The sequence below is a fragment of the Populus alba genome, chromosome 16, assembly GCF_005239225.2.
Source record: "Populus alba chromosome 16, ASM523922v2, whole genome shotgun sequence".
NCBI classification, from domain to species: domain Eukaryota; kingdom Viridiplantae; phylum Streptophyta; class Magnoliopsida; order Malpighiales; family Salicaceae; genus Populus; species Populus alba.
The window spans coordinates 9,684,613-9,700,313 of record NC_133299.1 but is presented as its reverse complement, the minus strand read 5'-3'; positions in this window follow the sequence as shown (position 1 = coordinate 9,700,313).

Here is a 15,701-nt window from a genome sequence, read left to right as displayed (position 1 = left end):
AATGAAGAAGAACTGAGAGGACAAGTGGAAAAACTTCAGATAGAGTTGAGCAAAAGCAGAAAAGACAAAGCGATGTTAGAGAAATGGTTCTAAAAGGGGATAAAAGGAGAGCCTTTCTAGATGAGCAAATATAGTCTAGAGATGTGAGAATAATAAAGCTTGAGTTAAAGTTGGGTGAGGAGAAAATTGCTAAGGAAGAAAGTGAGAAGGAGCTAGGAGGGATGAGTTTGGATTGGATGCCAAGTTGCTCTAAACTTGAAGCATTGAAGATTGACCTCAATGATTGTCAAAGAAGTGCATAATCTTACCAAGAAAAATTTGCACAAGTTTGGGCTGAGCTGATGGATAGAATTGGGAAGTATGAGGAGTTGAACAAGAAATATGTGGAGGTGGAAATCTAGTTAACTGAGATTGCAAAAGAGGAAAGTAAAAGAAAATGTGTCGAGGTTGTCGAGGTTGCTGAGGCTGAGTGAGTGACTAAGAGGAATGATATGAAAGTTCTAAGGATAAAGCTTCACAAAGAACGCGAGAAGGTGATGTATTTGGATGAGAAGCTAACAGCAATGGAAAAACACAACGATCAAATCGACGCCAACAATGTTGCTTTAAACAAAACCAATATATTGTTTATAGAAGAGATGACCAATATGGATGAGCAAATGGATGAAGCTGTTGCACATGCTCAGATTGTTAGAATCAATGCTCAAAATCTAGGAGGGGACATCATTTGCTATTGCTAAAGTTTAGCTAAAACCGATGCCTTTTTAGGAAAAATTAAGAACCGTGACTTTGCCTTCTTACTGAAGAAATAGATTAATGTATTTTGTATCTCAAAAAATGTTATGAACTTATCAAGCATTAATGAGAAGGGTATTGACTCATCTTTTGTGCAAAATCTGTCTCTTGGTGAATATGATTCAAGCTTACGAAAGCAAACAACTTGAAAGGTGTTACTCCTAACAAGCAATGTGACAAGAGAACCTATGCTTATGAGGTGGTGGCCATCAATCGTTCATGGGAAGGCTGCATCCATACCTAATATACAAAACATTCTTATCACAATCATGCATTATATCAGGCATTTTCTTATACATCTATGCATGCATTTGCAGACTGAGAAACATAGGTCCCCTTCTTGGAATCCACAACACTTGACAAAGAAAGAGGATGGAAAACAAAAGAAAGGTCATACCAAAAAGAGCTTGAAGGAGTTCAGAATAATGTTGCGCACCTAACCAGTTTGCTCGAGCAAATGTTAAGAGCAAGAGATGGAGAGGGAATGTTTACTCAACCTCGTGAAGCACCACCAACAACTTAAATCCCTGTTGCACCTCAGAATATAGGGGCAAATACATTGAATAAGAAGCATTATGATCCCGCTTGGCCCATCCAAATTCCTATTGTGATGGATTTAACAACTGAAGATCCATATGATGTTAGATTCTATGATCATTTGGGGTATGATAAGTGTACTATGCTAGAAGGGAGGTTAGGGGCAATTGAAGGAAATGATTTATTTGACCCATTTAGGGTAGGTGAAGTGTGTTTGATCCTAACATCATAATACCAAAGAAATTCAGGGTGCCAAAGTTTGTTAAGTATATTGGGATGGAATGTCCAAATACCCATATTCGGTCATATTATGATAAGACGACAAAAGATATCCACGATGCTAAGATTTTAATTTACTTCTTTCAAGATAGCCTAACAGGGTTTGCCCTCAGCTGGTATATGAGGTTAGACAACACTAGGATCAAGAAGTGGGCAAACCTGATAGATGCTTTTTTAAAGCAATACAAGTTCAATCTTAAGATCGCGCCTGATAGGACTAGTCTTATTATCATGGAGAAAGAAAATCAAGAGTCCGTGAGGGCTTACCCTCAAAGATGGCGAGACCAAGCCATCCATGTACAACCTCCACTAATAGAAACAAAAATGGTGATATCTTAAAGAGCTCTCAGTCAAGCTTAGAGAGAGACACTCCCGATTTTAGAGTGAGAAGGCATCTGTGTGCTGCACGGTGTTCGGTTTCTCATTACAAGCGCCGCTTCTCTTCTTTGCTTTGACAATATTTATACTGCTCTTATGGCCAAATCTAAGGCACTCCGCAAGGAACGACAACCCAGTGGAGACGATTTCTCACTACAATCCAAGAGGCGCCTTTCTCAGCGTGCGGTTAGGGTTTCATCGCGAAGTTGCTTGCCGGAGCAATCTCCCTCCCCATCGCATACTAAACACCATTCTAAGGTCACTCTTGCTGACTTTGTGAATCTCTCCGGTGAATCTAGGGTTCTGTCTTCTCAACGGGGTATAGCTATGGCACCATTGAACCCTTCGGCTTCATCCTCGCCTTGCTCAGCCGATTTTGTTTGTAATTCTGACTAGCAAAGGAAGAGACGAGGGAAAGCTATCAGTCAGTATGCTGCCTCTCCCTCTGCCCCTAGCCCGTATCATCCCTCTCTATCATGCCCTACTGAAAGAGTACCATACCCACCAACGACATCCACACCTTGCCCTGGTTATGGCTCAGCCCCTCCGATAGGTGTAGTAACAGGTATCTCACCGACTCTTGTTCATTTTCCTGAGGTATCTGTTGCCGCTGCATGCCCCATCAAAAATGCTGATGTTCAGGACCCAGTTGATAAATGGAAACATTGTCTAGTTGGTTATGTCGCAGGGAAATTCCCTGGGTATTCTGCGATGTTATCTTATATCAATCGAACATGGCAGCATGAAGTACATTTTTCCATGCATGATTCGGGTTGGCTGTTATTTGACTTCTCCTCAGAATTTGCTATGCTAGATGTCTTAGGGTCTGGGCCATATGCCATTTTTGGCCGGCCTCTTGTCCTACAAATCATGCCTGAATTTTTCGATTTTCAATTCACCGAGATCACGTCAATGCCAACTTGGGTTCGGTTTCCTAACCTGCCTTTGAGATGCTGGAATAATATCTGCTTATCTAAAATTGCTAGCATGGTTGGCAAACCGATCCACTGTGATAGCCCTACTGCACAAATGTCTCGCATCTCCTATGCTAGGGTGTTGATTGAAATTGACCTCTTCTCTGAATTGAAAACCTCTGTTAATGTAATGCTGCCCAATGGTACTCTCCTAGTACAGAACCTGGTATATGAATCCTTGCCCAGATTTTGCAAACACTGCAAATCTATGGGTCATTCCACACCTACATGCAATAAAGGGCATACCAGAACAAGGAAGAGGCCGCATGCAACATCCACTAGCTCAACCAGCTCTGGTTCCTCTGCTGATACTGCTGCTGTCGAGAAACAATCTCCATACTGTCCAGGCCCATCCTGCATCTATCGGGAAGACCCCATGACCTCTGAAGTTGCTGTGATGGATTTGCAGCCTTCCAGTTCCCAACCTCCTCATTGCAAACGCACTAAAGCTGGCAAGGCTGAAATGGTTGCTTTAGGACAAACGCCCAGCTCCCATTTAATTCCCAGAAGACAGTATTTTACTCGCAGCAAAGCAGCAGCCTCTTCTGATGAGGGACCAACATCTGATTCCTTCCAGTCGTTATAAGCACTGGAAGATGCCTGTACATACTTTTGTTGTGTTTAGACGGCTAGGCTCCTCTGCCTGCTTTCCTTGCTGCCTATTGGTATTGATGCTGATTGTTATGGGTCAGCCTTGTGGGTTTCTTTTTCTTTTGTAACAGGTTTATGTCTGCCCTGCTTGTCTTTGATGCCTTTCTCGCTGGAGAAGGATTATTTCTTTTATGCAGTTTGTTTGGCTAACAGTCCTTGACTCGCCTGGGATGGTGCTGCTTCTGTTTCGGCAGACTGCTATGGTTTATTCCTGGCTCTCCGTGGTGACCGGTGCTGCTTGACTTTTGGATGGATTTGTTTTTAGGATGTAGGGTGCTTGTTCCCCTAATTGTTTTCAGCTTGTATTTGCTGACTTTATGTTTTCAGCTTGTATCTGTAAATTTTCTGAATTCTGCTGGTTTCCAGCTTGTACTGCAAGTTTGCCTTGCTTTTTTTTTTTTTTTTTTCTATTGATCTAATATACTTCTTACATTTTACCAAAAAAAAAAAATGGTGATATCTTATCCCAAAATCATCTAATGCAAACTTAGCTGCTGACTTTCGGCCGATATCTTGTTGCAATGTCATTTATAAGGTTATTTCCAAGATTCTTGCGGGGAGAATGGCGCATGCTCTTCAGGATATCATCAGCCCTGCCCAGAATGCTTTTCTGGGAGGAAGAAATATGGCCGACAATATTCACCTCATGCAGGAGCTTTTACGTCACTATGGGAGGAAGAGGGCGTCCCCTAGATGTATTATTAAGATTGATTTCAGGAAAGCTTTTGACTCTGTTCAGTGGTCTTTTCTGCGACAAGTTTTGTTGTCCTTGGGTTTCCCTCCTCGGTTTGTCAGGCTCATTATACAATGTGTTGAAACTGCTTCTTTTTCTGTTTCTATTAATGGGAATCTATATGGTTTCTTCAAGGGGCAATGTGGTGTTCGTCAGGGAGATCCTCTTTCTCCATATCTTTTTATTGCTTGTATGGAATATTTTTCCAGGATGATTATCCAGAGTACGCAGCACGTTGATTTCAATTTCCACCCCAAGTGTTGTGCTCTAGGGGTCAACCACTTGGCTTTTGCAGATGATGTCCTACTACTTTGCCGGTGTGATACGCAGTCAGTTAGCATATTAAACCAGCAACTTCTTTCTTTTGGTCGGATATTAGGCCTTGATATTAATGCTGGTAAGTCCTCTATATATTTCGGTGGAGTGGGGGAAAGTGTTAAGCTTGCCATCCTGCACCTTATTGGCTTTATAGAAGGGAGTTTTCCTTTCCGTTATCTAGGGGTCCCTTTAAGCCCTCACAGATTATTGGTTAGTCAATTCTCCCCTCTCCTACAAAAATTGGAATCTTCTATTCAGAGTTGGATGGCGAAACACCTCTCCTATGCGGGTCGCCTTGAGCTCATCAGATCAGTTCTGCATGGCATGGTTCAATTCTGGCTCAGTATCTTTCCGATTCCAGGTATAGTTATTACCAAGATTAATAGTATTTGTCGAAGCTTTCTTTGGTCGGGTAAATCTGGTTCCCCTCACTCTGCCCTTGTCTCCTGGGAAAAAGTATGTCTTCCCAAGCAGGAAGGAGGCCTGGCTCTCCTAGATATCAGGGCAAGAAACAAAAGTTTTTTAGCAAAACAACTATGGAACTTTCACCTTAAATCCGACTCCTTGTGGATTCGTTGGGTGGCACATTATTACCTTCCTCATACAACAATCTGGGCTGATGGTGTAAGGAATGTTTCATCGCCTCTATGGAAGTCCATTTGCACTCTCAAAAACCAGCTGGTGGAGCAATGCGGAGGCATACCTGCTGCAATCACTACTCTTGAAAGTTGGCATAGTGGTACAGGGTCATTTCTTGTTAATGCTCATGAATTCTTTAGGATTAAAGGGGAGAGTGTCCAGTGGACTAGGGTGGTTTGGGAGGAATGGTCCCTGCCTCGATCCAGATTTATTCTATGGCTCGCTACCCTTAGAAGACTCCGCACAAGGGACCGGCTCAACTACCTTCCCACAGAAACTGTTTGTTCCTTGTGCAGCAGAGAAGATGAGACACACGCCCATCTTTTTTTCAATTGCAACTGGACTTCTTTACTATGGAATCAAGCTAAGAGATGGCTAAGAATCAATCGACCTATGTCTACACTTTCCAGTGCCATCAGAGGTCTGAATGGGAGGAGTAAAGAGCTGAAGCTAAGAATGAGACGTGTATCCCTTGCCCTACTTGTGTATTTGATTTGGAATGAAAGAAACAACCGCATCTTTGCACAGAAGTCATCCTCTGTAGATGCCACATTCCGAAGATTCCAAATTCTTTTTTACACAGTTTTGCTTTTCCATGAAAAAGACCACTCTCTTTACCATGTTGCCGCTTGACAAAGATGCTAGTTCTCTTTGATTGCTACAACTGGTTTTGTAGTTGGGTTTTCCTCTGCTCAGCTTCTGTTTTCAGAATGATAGAGCCCCAGTCTTCATGATTGGTTTTGTTGATCCTGTCTCCTGCAAGTTCCAATTTCAGTTTCCTTGGTATTTCATGCAAATCGATTTCATCCCGATACGTGACTGCATGGGGAAGCTTTGGTCATGCATTTTTTACGTGCTGCTTTTAATGCCAGGTCCCTTGTCTCTGCATGAATAGCCATTACCCACTGTTATTGGCAGCTTGTGATTTAATTTGCATGGCTGTCGTTTTTGTATCTTTGCATGGATGGCTGGGCTGTCTGCTAGTGAATTAAATTGCATTGATGGCTGAGGCTGGTTGTCTGCTATTGAATTAATTTCCGTTGTTGACTGGGTTGGCAGCTAGTAATTCAATTTGCATGGATGGCTTGGTTGTTTCTACGTGCTTTAATTTGAATGGTCCCCGTTTCTGCTTCTGAGTTTTCCACTACGTCCCTGCATGGAGGAGCTGTTTGTGTCTGTCTTCTCGGCTGCTAGTGGATGCTGTGTAGTTGTCTCTCCTTGTCGGCTTGCTGCTTGTTCTCATGATTTTTGGCTGAGCCCCTCTCATCTCTGCATGGATGTTGCTGGACGTGCATGTTTCCTTATTTCTGCATGGTTTGGGAATGCATGGGCTTTTGCTGATCTTTTGACATCTGTCTTCATTCTCTAGTGTTATATGCTCCTTTATCTGCATGAATGAGGTGCTGCCCCCTGGTCTTGGTTCTAAGCCTATTAATGTGTTCTGGCTGGGCTGTCTTGTCTCAGTCTCGGCAAGGAGATTCTGTTTCATTTTTGCTTGGATGGCTGGTTGCTGCACTTCTCCTGCTGCATGGAAGAGCCTCCGTCTCTGCATGGAGGAGTCATTGTTTGCTGCAGCCGTTAGCTTGTGTGGTTGCTGATGTAGCTGTTTCATTTTCTTGCTGGCTTGCGGGTTGCTCTCGTGGTTTGATTATTAAATCTGTTTGAGCTATCTGGTCATATTTAGCTGTTGTAAATTTTGCAGGATGTCTTTTTGTCCTGTCTTTTGTGTTGTGTTAGGATAGGAACCTTGTATATGCGGTTCCTCTCATAACCTTTGTCTTCATTTTTTGGTTTCTACAGTGGCTTTCTGTATGGCTTATTAAGGGAGTCTGTTCCCTTTTTGTTTACCTTTGTTTCTGTACTCGCTGGCTCTCCAGTATTGTATATTTTTTGATCTTTTTATACACTTACATTTTGATAAAAAAAAAAAAAATGGTGACCCTATTCGCCAATACTTTTTGGGGTCCATATTATGAGTACTTGATGGGTAGCTCATCCCAACATTTCTATGATGTTGTATGGATTGCCAAGAGGATTGAATAAGGAATCCAAAGTGGAAGAATTGTGAAACCTATAGAGAAGGGGGGTTTTGTTGGGGAAAAAAAGGAAACTGAGGTGATAAACTAGAAGGCAGGAATACAAAGGGAAAAACAAGAATTACCAAAACTACTAAACACCTACCTCCCAAGTCACCAGTATTAACTTTTACGAAACCTCCATCCTAAACCAACCCAATCAGACAAAATCTCAGCAAATAACCAAAGCAATTACCAAAGGAAAGACAACTGACAACCAGAAGAACAGTTATCACCTTTACCAATAACCCTAAAGGAGTTGTATGCCAAATTGCCAAGTATTGGGCAAATAGCTCTCTTACCAGTACCACCTATGCAACCACCTTTCCCTACCTGGTACAACCCCAAGGTGACTTGTGAATACCATGTTGGTAATGCGGGTCACAACATTGAGACTTGCTTTACTTTTAAGAAGGTGTTACAGGAATTGTGAATACTATGCAGCCTATGCTCGTATAGTTGTGTTTTGGAACCCTGACACAGTGAAGGTTGAAATGCTCCACTCTTCTGCCCAGGGGATTCATGTTATGGTTACAAGTTTGGTACAACAATTCTGTTTTGCGGCCACTTTCATATATGGATTTAATACCATTGCTGCAAGGAGAGGTCTGTGGGAGGATTTGAGAAGATGGCAAACTGCGTCCCTATGGTTACTCCTTTGAGACTTCAACTCTGTCCTCTCTCAGGAAGACAAGCACAATGGGGAGCCAGTTTCCACCTATGAAACCACTGACTTTAGGGAGTGTTGTTCTGATCTTGGGATTGCAGACCTAAACTCAACAGGCTCTCATTTTACATGGACAAATGGTCGTATCTGGACAAAGATAGATAGAGTTATGGCAAACACTCAATGGTTCAATTTACAGCAAAGGGCTCATGTACACTTTGGAAACCCGGGAGCCTTCTCAGACCACTCACCTTCTACTGTCCAGTTGGGTTTACGTGAACTTTGTGGCAAAAGAAACTTCAAATTCTTTAACATGTGGGCTACTCATCCACAGTTCTTGGAAACCATCTCCCAGCATTGGTCACTGGATATTTATGGGTCTCACATGTATATTCTATGCAATAAACTCAAGCACTTAAAGGGAAGGCTGAAAACCTTGAACAATCTCCACTTTAGTCACATTTCAGAGAGAGTTGCAAGAGCAAGGAAAGAACTGGATGCTACTCAGCTTCTCCTTCAGAATGATAGAGACAATGGTAATCTTCTTGAGCTAGAAAAACAGCAGAGGCTAAACCTTGTTAATCTCAAATCAGCTGAGAAGATGTTCTTCGGTCAAAAGCTGAAATGCTCCTTCTTCAAAGACTGTGACAAGGGAACAAGGTTCTTCCACTCTTTGATGAGTCAACGGCATAGAAGGCACCACATTTCAGCCCTTGTTCGAAGTGATGGCATGCTAACTTCATCGGCTGAAGAGGTTAGTCGAGTGTTTGCCACTTACTATAAAGAACTCCTTGGGACTTCCAAGCATACTATTCCCCCGCGTATTGATATAGTTCAAAACAACACTTGCATTAATTTTGATTCCCATGATTTCCTCCTTGCCCCAGTTTTGGCTGATGACATCAAACGGGTTCTCTTCAGTATGGATGATAATAAAGCGTCGGGGCCAGATGGTTACACCTCTGCTTTCTTTAAAAAGGCTTGGAGCATAGTTGGTGAAGACTTTTGTTCAGCTATAAAAGATTTCTTTGCTTCCGGTGAGATGCTCAAGCAGATTAATCACTCTACCATAGCCCTTGTTCCTAAGTCAATCAATGCCAACTCTGCTGCAGATTACAGACCTATCTCTTGCTGCAACGTCACTTACAAAGTTATTTCCAAGCTTCTTGCAGAGAGGCTAGCTCATGTATTAAACGATATCATTAGCCCTTCCCAAAATGCTTTTCTTGGTGGGAGATTAATGGCTGACAATATTAATCTTATGCAAGAGCTGCTGAGGAGTTATGGAAGGAAATGTGTATCGCCCCGCTGCACCATCAAGATTGACTTCAGGAAAGCTTTTGATACAGTTCAATGGTCATTTCTTCGCGATCTCCTCCACCTTTTGGGGTTCCCTGCTAGGTTCGTTCATCTGGTTATGAAATGTGTGGAGACTGCCTCTTTCTCTGTTTGCGTCAATGGCAATCTATTTGGGTTTTTTCCAAGGCAAGTGTGGTGTTCAGCAAGGAGATCCATTGTCTCCCTATCTCTTCATTATCTGCATGGAGTACCTCTCTAGACTTCTAAAAAGCACCACCCAGATTTCGGGTTTCAATTTCCATCCCAAATGTCAAGCTTTGGGAATCAGTCATCTTGGTTTTGTTGATGACATTCTCCTACTTTGCCGTTGTGACATGACCTTTGTTAACATCGTCCTCCAGCAGCTTACAATTTTTTGGGAGTCTTCTGGCCTTGTAATTAATGCATCCAAATCCTCTATCTTCTTTGCTGGTGTATCGGAGGATATGAAGCAGGCCATTCTTAGCCTCTCCCAGTTCACTGAAGGAAGCTTTCCCTTTAAGTACCTCGGTGTCCCTCTCAGCCCCCACAGGCTTCTTGCCAGCCAATTCTCCCCCCTCATCCACAGGTTAGAATTTGCTATTCAAAATTGGATGGGAAAGTACCTCTCTTATGCAGGTCGGCTGGAGTTAATTAAGTTTGTCCTGCATGGCATGGTGCAGTTTTGGATTAGTATCTTCCCTATCCCAGTTGTTGTTATCAGCAAGATTACTAGTTTGTGTAGGAACTTTTTATGGACTGGCACTATGATTAGAAGTAAATCGGCTCTTGTAGCTTGGAAACAGGTGTGTCTGCCAAAAGATGAAGGGGGTCTGGGGATTCATGATATCAAAGCTAGAAATGACAGTTTCTTTGCAAAGCATCTTTGGAATATTCACTTGAAGGCGGATTCCCTCTGGATTAGATGGGTATGCCATTACTACATAGCCCACGCCTCTATTTGGTCCTTGGATGCCAAGAAAACTGACTCTCCTCTGTTTAAGTCAATCTTCTACCTTCGTAACAGAATGCTAAGCCTTTGTGGAGGGGTAGCTCAATTGCAACAACTGCTCTCAAGCTGGTACTCAGATCAATGTCCTTTTACAACCAATGCATATGATTTTTTCAGACATAAAGCTGAGCTTGTTCACTGGGCAAATGTAGTTTGGGAGCAGTGGTCCCTTCCAAGACATAGTTTCTCCCTATGGCTGGCAATGTTGGGCAAGCTGCGAACGAGAGATCGTCTCCGGTTTCTCTCCCCTGATCCTATATGCCCTCTATGTCAGAATGCTGATGAGTCTCATGCTCACCTCTTCTTCAATTGTGACTGGTCGTCTTCTCTTTGGAGCAAGACCAGACTCTGGCTCAAGATTCATCACAATATGCCTTCCTTAAGCATAGCTACCCAGGTTTTACAACACACCAAAAAAGGGCTACAACCAAAAATGAGAAGAGTATCTCTTGCTGTCCTTGTGTATTTGATCTGGGAGGAAAGAAACAGGAGAATTTTTTACAACACTAGCAAATCGGTTGAGGCTGTTTTCAAAAAATTTCAGATTCTATTTTACACTATATTGTATTTTCATGAAAAAAATCCCCTGGCTTACAATGTTGCATTCTGATTGGATTGGTTGGGGTAGTTTAATGTGAATGCATGTTTATCTTGCCCCTGCATGGTCTATCCTCTGTTGGCTTCGCGTAGTTAGCTGGTCCTTATTTCATGGGGGGTTTTTGATGGGCCCTTGGGGCTGAGTTCTTTGCTGCTGTGGTTTTGTTGAATTATGATGGCTACATGTTGTTGACTTGGTTCGGCATGGGAGAGGAGCAGTTGGATGTTTTTGTTGGATTTCGGCTGCTTGTTTTGGCTCTGCTGGCAGTAGATTGACTTGCCTGGCAATGCATTGGTTTGGCTGGTTAAGTCCCTCATGTTTGTCCTATGTGTGGCTACTTCTGGTCTTAGGGATGTTTGTTTTATGTTTCTTTTCAATGGGAGCATGTTCCCATTTTAGTTTTAGGGTACTGGTTACCCTCATCTCTGTATATACATTTTCTGTTTGCTACTTTTGTGGCTTTGTTACCTTTGATCTTAATATATTCTTACATTTAATCAAAAAAAAAAGAAGAAGGTGTTACAGGTGATCAAAGTTGGATGGGTCACTTTCAAGGATTCACCTAATGTGAATTCAAACTCTTTACCCAAACATGTTGTTGGTAGTAGTGTAGTGAATACCATGGAGGTTGGTAGCAAAGAAAGGGTGTTAAAAGTGACCATGACAAGGTTATACGATATGTTGTTACAGTCTGGACACTTGGAGAAATTGACTAAACGCTGCATGGGGAAAGTGACTTTTTCCTATTCCATAAAAAAAGGCATCATATTGATGAACGTATTGAGTTTCATCAAAAGGTTGCAAGAATGCTGACTCTAGGGAGAGCTAAGGATTAAGGCCATAAAGGACAATAAAGAGATAAAGATGATAGAGAATCTGGAGAAGTGTAGGGTCCAATCAACAACTAATGGGCTCTCGAAGTTGATATTGACTAAGCTCTCATGAGCAAACAAAGTATACTATAAAAAAATGCCTGGCAATTATGGTTATACCTCAAATATCGAAGCTCCATTGCCTATATTCCAAACTGAGATAAGTGGACCAACCCCGAGTTTTTGTTGTTTCACACCTGAACAATTAGAGAAGCAAAGAAAGGCTAAGGGTAAAGAGGTGGTTGACCTCAATAAAGAGCTTGAGGTGAATAAACCCGTGACTAAGGAAGAGACAAATGAGTTCCTAAAATTGATGAAACATAGCGAGTACTGTATAATGGATCAGCTGAAGAAAACTCCTGCCAAGATTTCGATCATGTCATTAATACTCAACTCTGAGCCACATCGCAATGCTTTGCAAAAAGAACTAAATGAGGTTTTCGTACCCCAAAATATTGAACAAAAGGCTATAGAGCATCTAGTAGGAAGGATCCATGCTGCCAATTACTTGTATTTCACGGAAGATGAACTTGATGCTAAAGAAACTAGACATAACAAGCCTCTGTAGGTCACGATTCGATGCAAATATTATCTCATTGACAAAGTTCTTATTGATAATGGCTCAACCCTTACTATGTTACCAAGGCATATGCTGGATGAAATGTCGGTAGATCCCTCACACATGTAACCAAGTGTTATGACAGCCAGAGCATACAATGGTTCATCAAGACAGGTGATAGGGACAATTGAGGTCGAACTAGTCGTGGGTCCATAAGTCTTTCTGGTAACCCTTCAAGTGATGGATATCCACCATTCATATGGTATGTTGTTTGGAAGGCCATTGATACATTGTGGTGAGGAAACCAGAGATCTCAGAGGCCACTAAAATGGCTGCTAAAAGCTTTTTGAAGCACAAGATTCCTTTCTAATATGACGTCGAAAAAGGAAAACCTTAGTGGATTAATATAATAAAGCTAAAAGTTGTAGAACATAGGTTTGGGCTTGGATATAAGCCTAATAAAGAGGATTACAGGCGAGTTGCTGGTGCAAGAAGAGAGAAGAAAATGGCTAGGATTGAAGGAAAGAAGCCTGAAAAGGAAAACTTAGTCATCCCTCTAATCAGGGTTTCGTTCCCAAAGGCTATATATATGATGCATCCTGATAAGGGAGATGAAAACTTTCTTCAGAAGCTTTCTTCTATGAACATAAACACTGTGGAGGAAGATAAAGTCAAAGGCATTGCTAGGAAGACTGAATCTAGAAGAAAGGATGAAGAGTTACCGCAATTAACCATCTACACTCTAGAAAACGTTACCGCCAGTACTTTCATTTGAAAGCTAGTCGAAGGAGAGAAGTTCCAGAATTGTGAGACCCAAGAAGCTCTGTTGGTTTTCAAAATGTAATCAACAATGCTTGTTAGATTATGATATTGTCGGTATTGTTTGCCTTTTTCTATTTTTTTTTAATTATTGACAATTGAGGCTGAAGATGACAATTGGATTTTATCCTTGTTTTTTAACCAACCTTTTCCTTTTAATGAGATCATGCATTTTCAAAGTTCATCTTGATTTCTTACTATGCAATTTACACAACACTGAACCCTGAAAGTGGATCTTCTACAACAACACCTACACTTTACACTGAGAATGAATGGTCAGACTTTAAAAAATATATAGTAGCTATAGAAGAGGAAGAATGGGATGAAAATAACATTAGAGAATACAAAAAATTAATAGAACAACATGAATAACCTTAGAAACCCGCTAAAGAGGAACTTGAAATCATAGATATGGGCAATGAAGAAATCAAGAGAGAGTTAAAGATAGGGACTCTGATCGCCCTTAAAGAAAGAGAAGAGTTGATTGCACTACTCCAAGATCACATAGATGTTTTTGCCTAATCCTACGAGGATATACCTAGTTTGGATACAAATATTGTAGTACTAGGATACCGCTTGTAGAAGGATGCAAGCCGATTAAGCAAAAGTTGAGAAGAACTCATCTAGAGGTCTTAATCAAAGTAAAGGCAAAAATAAAAAAAAATAATGGAATGCTGGTTTTTTAGAAGTAGTCAAGTATCCATACTGGGTGTCCAACATAGTGGTTGTACCAAAAAAGAAAGATAAAATCAGAGTTTGTGTGGACTTTAGGGACTTAAATCGGGTTAGCCCTAAAGATAATTTTTCTTTACCACACATAGATATGTTAGTTGACAATGTGACACGTAGCTCCACATATTCCTTTATGAATGGATTTTTAGGCTACAATCAAATAAAAATGGCACAAGAGGATAAGGAGAAGATAACCTTTATAACACCATGGGGAACCTTTTGCTACAAGGTCATGCCATTTGGGTTAAAAAATGTCGGGGCCACCTACCAAAGGGCCATGGTGACTCTATTTCACGACATGATGCACAAATAGATTGAAGTATATGTGGATGACATGATTGCTAAATCTAGAGAGGAAGAGAATCATGTCCAAATATTGAAGAAATTTTTTGAAAGACTAAGGAAATATAAGTTGAGGCTTAACCCTGCAAATTGTTTATTCAGGGTGAAATCTGGGAAGTTAGGATTTGTGGTGAGTGACAAAGGGATAGAAAATAATTTAGAACCATGTAATTCATCCAATATATCATCTAATCTAGGAATGGGATGTCGATACTTTACAATGATGTTATTGATAGCTCGACAATCCACAAACATTTGCAAAGTTTTGTCATTTTTTGGAGCAAGAAGCACGAGAATTGCACAAAGATTCATGCTCTCTCGAATGTATCCTTTCGACATCAACTCCCACACTTTCCTTTGAAGCTCCTTAGTCTCTTCAGGATTGCTTTTATAAGTCGACCTATTTGATATAATTGCTCATGGAACAAAGTTAATTTGATGCTCAATACCTCTAATTGGTGGCAAACCACTAGGAACGTCATCCGAAAAGACATCCTCAAATTCCTGCAAAAGAACTTTAACAACACGAAGAACATAAGAATCTAAATCATCTGAGTTAAAGAATGCCTCATTATACACAAGTAAAATCATAGGCAAGTTAGAAAGATAGGCATGTTTAAGATCATTAGATTTTGCAAAAACAATTAAAGTGTTTCCCCACTTTTTCTACACACTCTTCTTTTCTCTCCACTCATTTTCTCTCCACTCTCGACCTTCTTTTCATTTTTTTTTGTTCTTGGCCATGACCCTCCCCTAATGTCCTAAGGGTCGAAACTTTGTTCCCTTTTGCTTTCAACTCATGGCTCACTTTCTTTTCTCTCTTCCTCACATCCTCACCATGTTGTTCAGCTTGTTTTTCCATTTTGGCCGAAACATACTACTCTTCCTTATAGCCTTTCTTCAATTGAATTTGATCTTCATACACTTGCTTTGGTGAGAGTGGGGCAAGTATATAAATCCTTCCATCCTTCTTTAATGAATACATGTTCTTAAACCCATCATGCTTGGCTTTTCTATCAAATTGCCAAAGCCTCCTTAGTAACAGATGAGTAGCATGTATAGGCACCATATCACATAACACTTCATCCTTATAGTTTCCTACTGAAAAAGAAATCATCACCTGTCTATTCACCCTAACAACACCACATTCATTCAACCATTGAAGTTGATAAGGCCTCTCATGCTTTATGGTATTCAATCTCAACTTTCAAACCAAAGTAAGACTAGCAACAATACAACTACCACTATCAATGATCATACTACATACCTTATTGTTGAATATGCATCTAGCATGGAAGATGTTCACCCTTTGTTGCTCCATATCATCTTCCTAAGTCTGAACACTAAGTGACCTTCTAATCACCAAAACTTTATCACCAACAGCATACTCTAAATCACTAGCAT